The sequence below is a fragment of the Mastigoproctus giganteus genome, chromosome 10, assembly GCF_048544385.1.
Source record: "Mastigoproctus giganteus isolate SK-2022 chromosome 10, ASM4854438v1, whole genome shotgun sequence".
In the NCBI taxonomy this organism is placed as follows: domain Eukaryota; kingdom Metazoa; phylum Arthropoda; class Arachnida; order Uropygi; family Thelyphonidae; genus Mastigoproctus; species Mastigoproctus giganteus.
Window position 1 is genome coordinate 139,045,376 of NC_143584.1, and position 13,946 is coordinate 139,059,321.

A 13,946-nucleotide genomic window follows, 5' to 3' on the forward strand; every position below is an offset into this window, starting at 1 on the left:
ATGATCTTACATATTAATATCAGATTTTATTGTCCTCTTCATTTCAGCTTCTATAAGTTAATTGACCTCAGAGCACTTATACATGATAATGTTTTCTTTACTGATATTTTTTCACTATCAGAAATACACAGTTAGTCATAGAATTACTTACAGATCACAGACAGTTAGTAATGATAACAACATAACTCTTATTTAGACATTTTAGCAATCTGTGATATATTTTACACATTGAAGATGCAAAAATCGAAGTGATATGTCTTAAGGATAGACTACATTAATGTCTGAGCTATTGATCACAATATAACCAGTAATATAATTCAAACTGATTGACCACTATTTAATAATATGGTATAACACAATCTTCACCAAAGAAGATTATAAAAACTAGAGAGCTTATTAAGAACAACATGATTTTGTGGAATAAGATCCTTTAACCCTTTGACTGAGTTGCTGAATGTGTGAGGGGCCAACAGTTATAAATTTTCTGGTAGTGATTGGCTCTCTAGGAGGAAATTTTTGTGAAATTCAAAAAAAAAAAAAAATTCAAAAATGAAAACGTACATGCTTTTAAATATTAATGTGTTCTTATTTCAATGTGATTTCCCAACTAGAGTGAATTGCCTAAAATAAAAATAAATTCATAATAAACAAAATCACAAAAAAAAAACTTAAAAAAGAATTTGCAAAAAAAGTATAATTATTTATTGATGATGCAGTAATATCATTTATGTGTAGCTATATTTCACTTAATTCAGTTTCAACAACTTCTGTATCTGAATTCCAGAGAATTTCAGATTTTTTAAACCTAAATCGGACAAGATTTAGGTTTAAAATCTTATCTGATTTAGGTTAAAATAAAAACAAGATTTTTTCATGCTTACATCACTTACAATCAATTAGAATTCTATATTCTGTTAGCTAGAAATACAAATAAGAGATAGCAGCATGCAGAACTGGAAGATTTCAAATTCAAGACAGTTTTAGATTAACAGATGAATTATTTGAGATAGCCTTGAAAAAGGACTATCTAGGCAGGAATGCAGTTATACTGCAGTCAAAGCATGGATTTGTTATGGGGCAATCTTCTCTGACCACTCTGATGGGATACTATGAGATAGTAACAAAGGAACTGGGTGCAAAAAATAATTTTGATATTATATTCTAAGATTTCAGAAAACTTTGACTCTGTTCCACATAAAAGTTACACATAAAAAAGGTGCCTGGGGGAGATGGAATCTATCCAGTTATAATGTAGGAGGCAGCAAGGAAAGTAAGAAAACCCTTAGCCATAATTTTGAGAGCATCCTTAGAGTCAGGGGAGGTCCCCATGGACTGGAGATGTACAAATGTATCCCCAATTCACAAAGGTGTTTCAAAAAGTGACACAAATAATTATAGACCTGTTAGTTTAACTTCTGTTCTGGGGAAAATAGTGGAGTCACTGGTTAAAGAAGGGTTGCAGGATCATCTAGACAAGATTGCAATTATAGTTAAGACACAGCATGAGTTTGTTAAGGGGAGGTCTTGTCTGACCTATTTGATTGGATACTACGCTGTGGTCACAAAGGAACTGGAGGCAAAAAAAAAATTTGATATATCCTTCGATTTCAGAAAAGCTTTTGATTCTGTTGAACATGGAAGACTGCTGTAGAAATTCGAGTAGTATGGCATTAAGGACAAGTTGTTACAATGGATAAAGGGATGGTTGAGTGGGAGACAACAGAGAGTGGTAATAAATGGACCCTGCCCTTCGTGGACTAATGTTATTAGTGGAATCACCCAGGTTCGATGCTGGGCCCATTGTTTTGTGTATTTATCAATGATATTGATGAAGGTATATCAGGCTTAAAGTCCAAATTTGCAGATGATACAAAGGTTGGCAAGGTTGTTAATGACAGAGAAGACAGTATGATACTGTAACAGGATCTAGAAAAGTTAGGCAAATGGACTGAGAAGTGGCAACTGAAGTTTAATATTGACAAAAGCAAAGTACTGCATCTGGATCGCATTAACCCAAGAGAAATGTACCAACTGTGTGGTACAACACTCAGGGAAGTGGAGAATGAAAAAGACCTGGGGATAATTGTGCAGTCAGATATGAGTTCTCTGAGCAGTGCAGACGGGGTGCTAGAGCAGGTAATGGAGTTTTGTCAATGATATATAGGAATTTGGTGAAGGTAAAGAAAGCCCACAGGAGAAGCATGCAAAAGTTTGATGAAATTTACCAGTAAAAGTACTTTGCCATAACAGCATTTGTATTGTTGTTCACTCAGTAAACATACGGTGGGTGTTATCAGTCAGGAGTAGAAATTGAATCCCATGGGAGATTGAAACCCTCCATCCAGAAGTGGAGGATGTAACCTGACCTTTTTCCTTTAGAATCACTGGTGGGCTAGTGGATAAATTGTTTATTAAGAAAAAAAAAAAAAAGAGGCAAAGGAAGCCCAGACGAGAAGCACGGCAAACTTTGAAAAAGTTTAATGGTGAAACTACATTACGAACCGATGCCAGAACTTCCAATACTGTTTGTGACTCTGTTTGTGATTCAGTTAGTTAATTCGATTAGTCATTCTAAAGAAAAAAGGTTAGGTTACCCCCCCCCACTTCGGGAGGGTTTCAAGCTCCTGTGGGATTCAACTTCTACTCCAGACCGATAACACCCACCATTTGTTTACCGAGCAAGCAATAATACAAATGCCGTTACAGCAAAGTACTTTTACTGATAAATTTCATCAAACTTTTGCATGCTTCTCATGCGGGCTTTCTTTACCTTAGCCAGGAATTTTGCTAGCAGAGGCAAGGAAATGATTATCCCTTTGTATAAGGCAATGGTCTGGCCACACCGTGAGTACTGTATACCGGTCTGAAAACCACATTTTAGGATGTAGAGTTGCTGCGAGGTAATCTGATCAAGGTGTATAAGGCCTTAAATGGTTTGCGCAGGCCCAATGCTGACAGGATACTTCTGCTTGCTCAGATTAAGAACCTGAGAGGGCATAGATTCAAATTGAGGAAAGACAGTTGTAAAATAGATGTGCGGAAGTTTGCCTTTAGCCAGCGGGTAGTTGATTGCTGGAACAGACATCCATTTGTTGTTGTGGAAGTTGATAGCTTAAATAAATTTAAAGCTGGACTAGACAAACATTTGGAGTGACTGGGTGGGTGAAATGGGAAGGGTTTTTTTTTTTTTTTTTTTAGGCTGATGCTGTATAAGTTTGCTTTCTTGCATCATATGCCTCAACTAATGCTAACACTAATAAAAGATTGCTATACAAATTGTAGCAGTGTTGGATCAGGCGCAGATTATTGGAATTCCATTCCAATAACCTGCACCTGATGCAACAATCGATAAAGGAATGGTTTATTGGAACAAGACAGAGTGGTTACTAATGGGTACTGTTTTTCCTGGACTAACATTATTAGTGAAGTACCCCAAGTTCAGTACTGGGTGTATTGCTGCTTTCAATATATGTAGTAATGACATTTATGTAGGCATATCAGACGTAATGTCTAAATTTGTAAATGATACAAAAGTTGACAGGGTGGGTAATGGCAGTAATCAGGGTATGCCACTGCAACAAGAAAAGCTTAGGTAGATGGGCTAAGTGGCAACTTAAGTTTAACAGTGACAAATGGATGGTGCTGCATATGGGTAGCAGTAATCCCAAAATTACATATCGTGCAGTAACACAATATGTAATTTTGTGAGAACTGTGCTGCGTTACTTAGAGAACTGCACTGCTCAAAGAGTTTAGACGTGAAATTCTCTGAGAAAGTGAATGGGCTGCTAAAAGCAGCCCATTTGCATTGCCCATGAGGTTTTGTCAGTGATATACAGTAATTTTTCCAGAAGGAACAAGAGGTGAATATCCCATTGTATAAGGCAATGGTTGGGCCACAACCATTTCCTTATACAATGTGCAATTAGTGAGCTGTGCAATTATTGAGGGGGAAAAAAAGAAAGACTTCAGTTCTACAAATTGCAGCATCTAGGTACCTGCAAGGAGATCTGATTGAGGTGTTTAAGGGTATGATTAGATTGAATAAGCTAAATGCTGATGGCATCCTTATTCTTGCTCAGACAACATACATGAGGAGTCATAAATTTAAATTGAGGTAGGATGGTTCCAGGATAATATTTGGAAATTTGCCTTCATCCAGTGGGTAGTTGATAGGGCTTGCATAAAACCGAGAAATTTCAAAACCGAGTTTAACCGAAGTTTACTCTTAAAACCGGTTTTAAAACCGATTTTCTCAGACTTAGGGAAAATAATTAAAAGCTTATAACACAGGTATTTATTTTATCTTGGGTAGATTGTACAAATCGTAATAAAATCTTTTAAACAAAATCTATCACCTCTTATAGTAAAAAATATAAAAAAATTAAAATGCTCCAAAAAAGTAACCGGCTTGAGATTATACAAAATTACAAATTGTATTCAAATCCTTTGAATAAAAACTATCTTCTCGTATAGCAAACAAAAAAATAATAAGCCCAATAATAATAAATAAATAAAAATAATGTGAAAAAAAAAACAGCTTGGGGAAATTACTTTACTATTTATTGCTCAGCTTTTTTCTGAAAATGATCCTTTAAAAAATACAGTATATTAAGCATTTTTCCTGATAGACTTGACCTTATTTTTGTGTTAAAGAGACCGGTGATCGAAAACACTCTCTCAGATTGGACACTTGTTGGTCAGCAGTGCTCTATAAACTTTCTCCAGCTTTTCACTTCTACTGCTAGTTGCCTCCAAAATTTTAAATTCTTTGCTGATTTCCAATTCACTCGGATATTTTGAAGGTTCTTCACTTAATCTCTTTATTACACTATCATACTCTCGCATGAGTGTATCTCCAACATCGGAACTAGACGAGCCTTTGTTTTCTTCTAAAAGAACAGTTCATTTATTTTCAGTTTCTTCATTCAACGCTAAGACTCCTTCGGAATGTTTTGCAAATAATCTCTGATAAATCTCTTCAGCATGCTTTTTCAAAACTTGCTTATCTGGAAAATCAAAAGTTCTTGAACCTGAATCTTCTTTCCTAAACTTTTTGGGGTTGTGTAGATAGCTCAGCCACAGTTTGGCAATTTCGTCTTGCATTGTAACGTTGCAAAAGGCTTTGGTGAAACTTTAAAGCAAATGGGTTTTCTGCTGTATCAAGCTTAGCAAACAGAAATTCTATTGAAGACTGCTTTAAGTAAATTTGTATCTTCTGAGGTTATAGCCTTCAGAATCATTTCAACTGGTCTCAAAGTTTCACATAGCAATTCAAGTGTTTTCCAGTCATCGTCAGACACAGCTTCAGTTGACAGTACTGCACATAGAGCATTTGGAATGCAATTTTTCAATTTCAAAAATCTCTCAATCATATAGAATGTGCTATCCCATCTAGTCTTGCAATCTAATATAAGTTTATATTCTTTCCCATTAAATTTTGCTTTAACAAAATTTTGTAATATGTCATTTTTGGTAGGCGATTTTCGAAAAAGCTTGCAAATTTTTCTGACTTTGTTAATAGTTTGTGCAATATTGGCCATTGGATTGAAGAAATAAATGAGCTCATCGGTAAAGTCGGTTTGATAAAGCATGCCTTGCTGTCTTTCTTCAACTTCTTTATCATCACTACTTTCTTCATTATTTTCATTTTCTTCATTGTCTTTGGGAGACTCAGAGACTGTGGCACCATAATTGATTGCTTTTTCATAAAGTACATCTATAACTGACAGATGTATACAATGGGCTATACATTGTTGATGATTAGGCGTACTTTGCTTGCCTAACTTAATCATCATTGCTGCTCCATCGGTGGTGCAGGCAACCAATATCCTCATCCAAGTTCAAACCAAATTCCTTCAAGGGTCCATTCACAATTTGCTCAGTTCTTCTGCTGTCAAGTGAACCATTAATCTCAATAAGACCTAACGACCAATGATTGTCTTTTGAATGCACATTTATATTCATATACCTTTTATTTTGTATAGATGTATAGACGTCGAGAGTCAGTGAATACCGTGCACCCAAAACCAATGAATTTTTGAAATGCTGAATGAGTTCTTTCTTAATTTTATAATAATTCAGAACCATATTTTTAATTCCATTCACTGAGGCTGGTGGGAATTTATCGTATTTATTTCTCTGAAGGTGAAGGCTTGATTGTATAAACTCACTCCTGGCAATTGAATTAAAAGAAAATCCATCTAAAGCAGATAATTTTGAAATCTCTTCTTCCATAGATTTTTTAACGATAAAGTTTTCTAATGTTCTTACCATTTTTACGAGAGGTTCACTGTTATCTTGTTTAATGTCAATCTGATGCATTTTCTTTAAATGCAACATCAAAGATGATGTAGATCCTCCAGACGACTTCATTATCTTCTGACATTTCGAACGTTGTGCTTCATCTTTGCTTTTTCGAGCAAAATAATTCCATACATTTGACTTCATCTTAGACATATTAAGAGTAATAAATATTAATTAGTAGGAATTTATATCACCGACAATTTTAAATAAAAATATTGAAGGTAACAAAGGCACAATACCATGTGTCATTCCCGCAAGCACTAAATGAAGAGTCTAAACAAGGCAAGTTACAAAATTTTCACGAAAGAAATTTTTTATTTATTTACTTGCAATTTTTTTCCCCCAATTAAATCTATTATATTTTCAAAATTACATAAAAGCTAAATTTGGTGAAGCTGCTTTTTGGAGAACATTTGATCGCAAATTTAATAGGAATAAAGAAGCAAAAAACTTTCTACGATTGAAATTTGATGCAATATTCAGCGAATCTGTTTCTAGTGGGGTAACCATCAATAAGGCGTGTTCCATAACTTGCCTGGTGAACAAGATAGATGGCACTGAGAAATGTTTAGCATTTTCTTTTACGCAATAGCGTAAAAGAAAATGCTAAACATTTACGACTTTTTTTTTACGACTGAGTCCGAGCAATAGCTCGGACTCAGTCGTAAAAAAAAAAAAAAAAAGTCGTAAAACCATTATAACCAAAGAACATTTGTTCTTCAGCTCGCTAGGACTGGGACATCAGAAATGACCCACTCCCAAGAATTAGAAAACTCAGGAAACAAACTATACCAAAACTATACATGGACGGGACCCATGTCCCATGAAAGACAAATGGAGATGACTACCAAACTTAGACACCCCACCAGCTGGATCTTTGTGAACAAGACACACTCCTGAGAACTGGAAGGCTTAGGAAATAAACAACACTAAGGTAAAGACTAACATGAACGGGACCCAGGTCCCATAGATGACAGCTCGGACATGACACCAGATTGGACACCACCAACAGGGTCATTGTATAGTTTTCCTGCAGATGCTTGTTGGCGATCGCACCGGGCTCCCTTGCCTGGTGCCTTTCCCCCCCTGCACCGGTGGTGGTACGGTCCCCCCCCGGTTCCCCCTACTTTCTCCTGGTGAGGAATGGGGTTGCCTACTCTATCATCCCCATATTTCTGCCTTAACCCCCCCCAGCCTTCAGTCTACCACCCACTCTATCTTTATGCTAGCGAATGTCCCGCACACAAAAACCTAATTATGTCAAAATTCCCGTTCGCCCATTCTTTTGGCCTTTATTATGCAAGCATTATCCCCCTCACCTAACGATCATCAAACCGATGATGATGGATATGTGTATCACATATATATGGATCTATCTGTACGTACATGCATATAAAAGAGCGCGTGCGTTTTTTTTTTTTTTTAGGTCCTAGCCACTGAAATCTCAGTAAATTAGGTGGCAGGACCTGCCAGAGTGAAACTAAAACTACTGGGTTCCTGGTCTGCCTCCACGGGGCGAAGGTGGGGCAACGTTGGGCCTCAGCAGGGGTCCAGTGGCTAAACAACAACCAGATGAACAATGGTATATGACACTACACATATACGATATCCATACACTTTTAAACTTCTGGCATTTCCAGCAAACTGGTACGCCCACAATGAAAGCAACACGGAGATGGGGGAAACCCCTGGTGCCGTCTGACGCTAAATACACCTTACACCTTAGTCGTAAATGAGTACACCTGCATCGTGCCATGATACAGGCGGGAAGATAAAAGGTACCCCTCCTAGATTTGGGCCACTTACCCATGAGAGTCGTACCTTAAAATAAAATAAAATAAAAAACATGTTTAAAACAAAAAGCATTTGAACGATCCAGACAAACGAACAAACAAAAGAAAATGTGCGTAACAAAAAACTATATTGGAGGGCTAACTAAGAAAATATTCGAATCCGATTTTAGAAGCTTGGTTTCGGTTTTAACAACTCCATATGAAAACCGATTTAACCGGTTTTATAAAACCGGTTTGCAAGCCCTAGTAGTTGATGATTGTTGGAACAAACCTCCATCTAGTTTTGTGGAAGTGAATAATTTGAATAAAATTTAAGGAAGGAATAGAAAAGTTATTTGAGGGGATGGATAGGTGATGTGGAAAGTTTATTATTTTTTTTTTTTTTGAGTGTTGCTGTATAAGCTTGCTTCCTTGCATCATTTGCTGCTATTAATACTAAAGGCGCCTCCGTAGCCAGGTGGGAAGGAGCAGCAGTGCGTAGCACATGCTTCTTGATTAGACCGGGATTCGAGCCCGTCACCACCAAATACGGAGGATGCGGAAAGGTCTGGGAATGACCACCGCATATTCCCGGAGCAATATGGCCTTAGTTGCTAATGCTCCTAAAAACAAAATAACAAACAACAATTAATACTAATATGGATATGTATTCCTTGAAAGAATGTCTTAATTGGTATGCTTATTAATAATTATTAAGTACTTTTGGATGATTTAACGTAGGATGAGGCAAATGTGGAAGTGAGACTGCTTGTCTAATACAATTTATATGCTTAAATCATAGTTATTCAGTACCTTTGGATGATTACAAGTGGGATATCTAAGGCAGATGTCGAAGTAAGGTGATGGAATTAATTAAGGAATGTATAAACCTGTCTGTTTTTCAAAAGCAAATAAATTTTAATTTCTGAATAGGAAACATAACACTATCAGATTTTCTAAAAGCTTCTGTTTACCTGGATCTCCTGTCATTTACTTGTGAATTTGGGTGTATTGATTCTAAATGTGACTTAGTTTTTGCATAGCATCAATATTTTTACCTAGAAATGAAAGAAAAGTAAATATGCATTAATAAATACTATATAAGATTTATTAACAGTGTTTAGCTTCTGTACATAATAGAATATTTGAAATTTGCTACAAGTAAACAACAAGATAAAAGGCAGTAGTAGCTCAGTTCTGTTAGACCTTTCTCTTACTTCTGTAGTGCTGATCTACTGCCCTGCTCCCCCAGAGGAAACAAGGGAAATTAGTGAAATTAATTAGTGAAACCACCTTGCAAACCAAGAAGGAATGCTAATGTTTGAAGTCGCATATACATTCTATTTTTGGTCAATTTGATTTTCTGTAACATATGTCTCACATTTCTGTAGTCTCCTTTAATGTGAACACAGTGCATGCATGACAGGAATCAATGAGTGTGTATTCCCATTGTGAAGACTGAGCCCATGCCCAGTAAAAAGACAGGCTCTACTATCCAAAAATTTTAATTGAACTGCCTATAAAAAGAAGTCTCCCTTCTGGATTGTGAGTAATACTCATATCAGTTTCTTCATAAAGATCTAACATTCATTCATTCAAAGTGCCATTAAGTACCACCGCCCAAGCCTATGCTTATATGTGGCATAGTGCTTAATGTCACTTAAACTTGGCCGTTAAAACTCTAAACTTTCAATTTAACAATTCAACACAACTAAAATAAAAATAACTCAAAATATAAACTACGAGAGCTCTTATGCTACTTGGCCCAAGCCAAGTGAGATAGACGTTAGGTTCATTGCTAACCTTGCTTATCCCAGTGAACCTGGTTTCCATCCTTGCCACTAGGAGACAGGCTCTACTATCCAGATTTGATACGCTCTCTTCTTTTAAACACAGCATGTATAAACTCATTAAAATAACATAATCTGTACTCCACAAACATAGTCCATAACATACTCTGCTCAAAGCCACCCAATAATAATTCTAGTTGATTCCTAAGATCAACATACTGGCTGCAATAAAACAGAATATGTTTTGATGTTTTCTGCTCTCCACAAGTGCAGTTCTGATCTCTCAAAAGACCCAACTCATACAGTCTCTTTGCGAGCCCATGCCCAGTAAAAAGGAAGGCCACATATACTCCGAACTGTTGCCAGACTTTCTTTCTTACTTCTATGATATTCACTTTAGGTAGAAACATATAAGTGACTCTTCGTTTTTCGGATGTTTCCAAGTCATCTGCCATACTTGGATCAGTTCTGACAATATTCTCTTTTTCTCTACTTTAACATCCTGTCTGATATACAGCCTATTCTCCTCTGGACATGAACTCACACCCAAGACAATCTTCCTTACATTACGCCTTGTATAATATATTAATGCAGATAGTATGAATCAGAGCTGTAATACTCAATATGTTCTACGTTGATAATGATATTAGTAAATTAATAAGAGGAGTTTACCTCAATATAGTACGTGGAACACTTCCGTATGATACCCTCCAGAAACCTCCCTCCAGGAAGGTATGATACCTTCCGTATGATACCCTCCTTTCTGGAGGGTATCATACGGAAGTGTTCCACGTACTATATTGAGGTAAACTCCTCTTATTAATTTACTAATATATTAATGCAGATAAAACTATCTGCAGGTAATCTATCTGAAATCACCTGGAGAGCATCTAGACACAGTTCTGCACTTTAGTGATAGATAGGAGGGCAAATCTTTTTACGCCTTATATAATATATTAATGCAGATAAAACTATCTGCAGGTAATCTACCTGAAATCACCTGGAGAGCATCTAGACACTGTTCTGCACACTTTAGTGATAGATAGGAGGGCAAATCTTTGGGCCTGCAATATATGCCTCTTTATCAATGAATTAGTCATCTTATGTAGCCAAGCTGCCTAGGCATAGGCGATTATAGGTAAAAATAAACAATCATATAGCAAGTTTAATGCACGACCTTTGATACCCCGCCCCAGTCAACTCTAATAACTCTCTTTAACTTGGCATATAATATTCTAATTTTCTGTTTTAAATATTTAGCATAAGGGACAAAATTCATTCACTCTCCTATCACCACCCCAAGGTACTTAACAGATATTACATCGTACAGATACTCCTTGAGTCCTCACAAGAGGGCGTCTACTCATACTGAGTTGACCTTTCAATAGTAACTGCACTATCTTCTTTTCTGAAATTTGCAGGCCATATATCTTAGACCATTCCATCAGATCCCACATAATTCTCGCAGCCTGTTCTTCCAGGTGTGACCAAGCATTATCGTATATCAAGAAGAGAAGGTCATCAGCATATGCCCAATATCAATCCTAACATAGTTCCACATCAAAAACTCATCAATGGTCATGCACCAGGCCTGAGGACCGATCGCAGAGCCCTGAGAACATCCTCTTACAACCTCTCTTTCTATCTCCTATCGACTGCACTGTGAAAATCGACAAACACACCCAGCACATACCGCCCATTGTACTCTTCTGCATACCTCACCTTCTGGCATATGGCATCTTCTGTTAATTTTCCTTTCCTGTAATCAAATTGGACTTTTAACTATCAATCTCAATAGTGCTGTTCTACAGGCCTGGAGAAAGGAACCCCTATCCAGACATTTGTACAAACAGCACTAGTTTCATTTGAAATGCTCTTTTCATAACTTTTACTTCAATGAGGTCAAGGCCTGGCAATCAGTCATCCTTTGCCTGTGCAATCGCTTGTGAGACCTCCTCCTGCGTTAAACATTTCCTTCTCCTGCCAAGACCAATACTCAGTATTGCCTCTGACCATCTCTTGTTGAATCTCAGTATATTCCATCTTTTTTAGCATTAGCATTAGTAGAGGCATTTGATGCAAGAAAGCAAGCTTATGCAGCATCAGCCAAAAAAAAAATAAAATAAATAAAAAATAACCACTTCCACTTCACCCCTCTGTTCGGTCAAAATACCTGTCCAGCTGAGCCTTAAACTTATTTAGGCTATCAACTTCCACGACAAGGGATGGAAGTCTATTCCAGCAACCAACCACACGCTGGCTAAAGGCAAATTTCCTCACGTCTATCCTACATCTGTCTTTTCTCAATTTGATTTTATGCCCTCTCAGGTGATTATTCTGAGCTAGAGGAAGAATCCCATCAGCATTGAGCATGCTCAAACCATTCAAGGCTTTATACACCTCTATCAGATCACCTCGCCGGTGCCTAGTCTCCAGACACTGTAATTTGCAAAACATAAGCCTTTCTTCGTAAGAGCACTCCTTTGTTCCATTCACTAATCTTATTGCCCTTCTCTGTACTCGTTCCAGCATCTCTACATCCTTCTTGAAATGAGGCCTCCAGATCTGTATACAGTACTCTAGGTGCGGTCTGACCATTGCCTTATACAAGGGAATAATCACCTCCTTATCACTGCTAGAAAAATTCCTATATATCATCGACAATACACCACGAGCTACTCTTGCAGCCTGTCTGCACTGCTCAGAAAACTTCATATCTGCCTGCACAACCACCCCCAGGTCCCTTTCATTCTCTACCACTGTCAGTGTAGTACCACAGAGTTGATATGTTGCTCTGGGGTTGCTGTTTCCCATATGTAGTACTTTACATTTGTCAATGTTAAACTTCATTTGCCACCTCTCAGCCCATCTGCTCAACCTTTCCAGATCCTGTTGCAGTAGCATAGTGTCAGTAGTGTCCTTGACAACCCTGCCAACCATCGTATCGTCTGCAGACTTGGACATTAAGCTTGATATACCATCATCAATATCATTTATAAATACAGAAAACAATAATGGACCCAATACTGAACCCTGAGGGACTCCACTAATAACATTAGTCCACGATGAGCAGTGTCCATTGATTACCACCCTCTGTCTTCTCCCCCTCAACCACCCCTTTATCCATAGCAGCAATTTGCCTCCAGTGCCACACTGCTCCAATTTGTGCAGCAGTCTTCCATGTGCAACAGTATCAAAAGCCTTTCTAAGATCCAAGTATATAATATCAAAGTTATTCCCTGCATCCAGTTCTTTTGTGACTGCATCATAGTATCCAATCAAATTGGTCAGGCAAGACTTTCCCTTAACAAAACCATGCTGTGTCCGAGCTATAACTGAAGTCTTGTCAAGATGATCCTGCAGTGCTTCTTTAACCAGTGCATCCATTAATTTTCCAGGAACAGAAGTTAAACTAACAGGTCTATAATTACTTGTGTCGCCCTTTGATCATCCTTTGGGAATTGGGGTCACATTTGCACTTCTCCAGTCCATGGGTACTTCCCCTGAGTCCAAGGAAGCTCTCATAATTATGGCTAAGGGTTTGCTTACTTCCTTTGCTGCTTCCTTTAATATAACTGGATAGATCCCATCCACACGAGGTGCCTTTCTTGTATTTATCTTCAACAATTTCTCCTCCACTTTACTCTCAGTTATTACAAGATTCTCTAGCTTACCGCCAGAGTTGAATACACCTCTGGCATTCTCCTCGCTGAATAACTCCTCATGTGTGAATGTCGATGCAAAATATTCATTCAGTTTGTTAGCTACCTGAGCAGGATCATCAACAGTTGACCCATCAATATCAAGTGGACCAATGTGATTCATCCCCTTCCTTCTAGAGTTTACATAAGTAAAGAACTCTTTGCTGTTTTTCTTTGCATCCCTTGCCAAAGATTTCTCGTAATCTGCCTTCGCCTGCCTAACCTCCTTTGTAACTTGGTTACAGATCAACTTGTATCTATCATAGGCTTCTGTGTCAAGTGTTAATTTGTATGTATCCCATGCATTTTTCTTCTCTGCCATATGTCTCATTAGTTCATCTGACATCCACTTAGGCCTAAACCTTGAACAATATTTCT

The 13,946-nt window shown here is 37.5% G+C and overlaps 1 protein-coding gene across 1 annotated transcript in view; it reads left to right on the forward strand.

Annotated features, from left to right (window-relative positions):
• LOC150079314 (inositol hexakisphosphate kinase 3-like) overlaps positions 1-13,946 on the forward strand; it is a 192,628-nt gene that overhangs the window by 123,067 nt on the left and 55,615 nt on the right. The window lies entirely within an intron of this gene.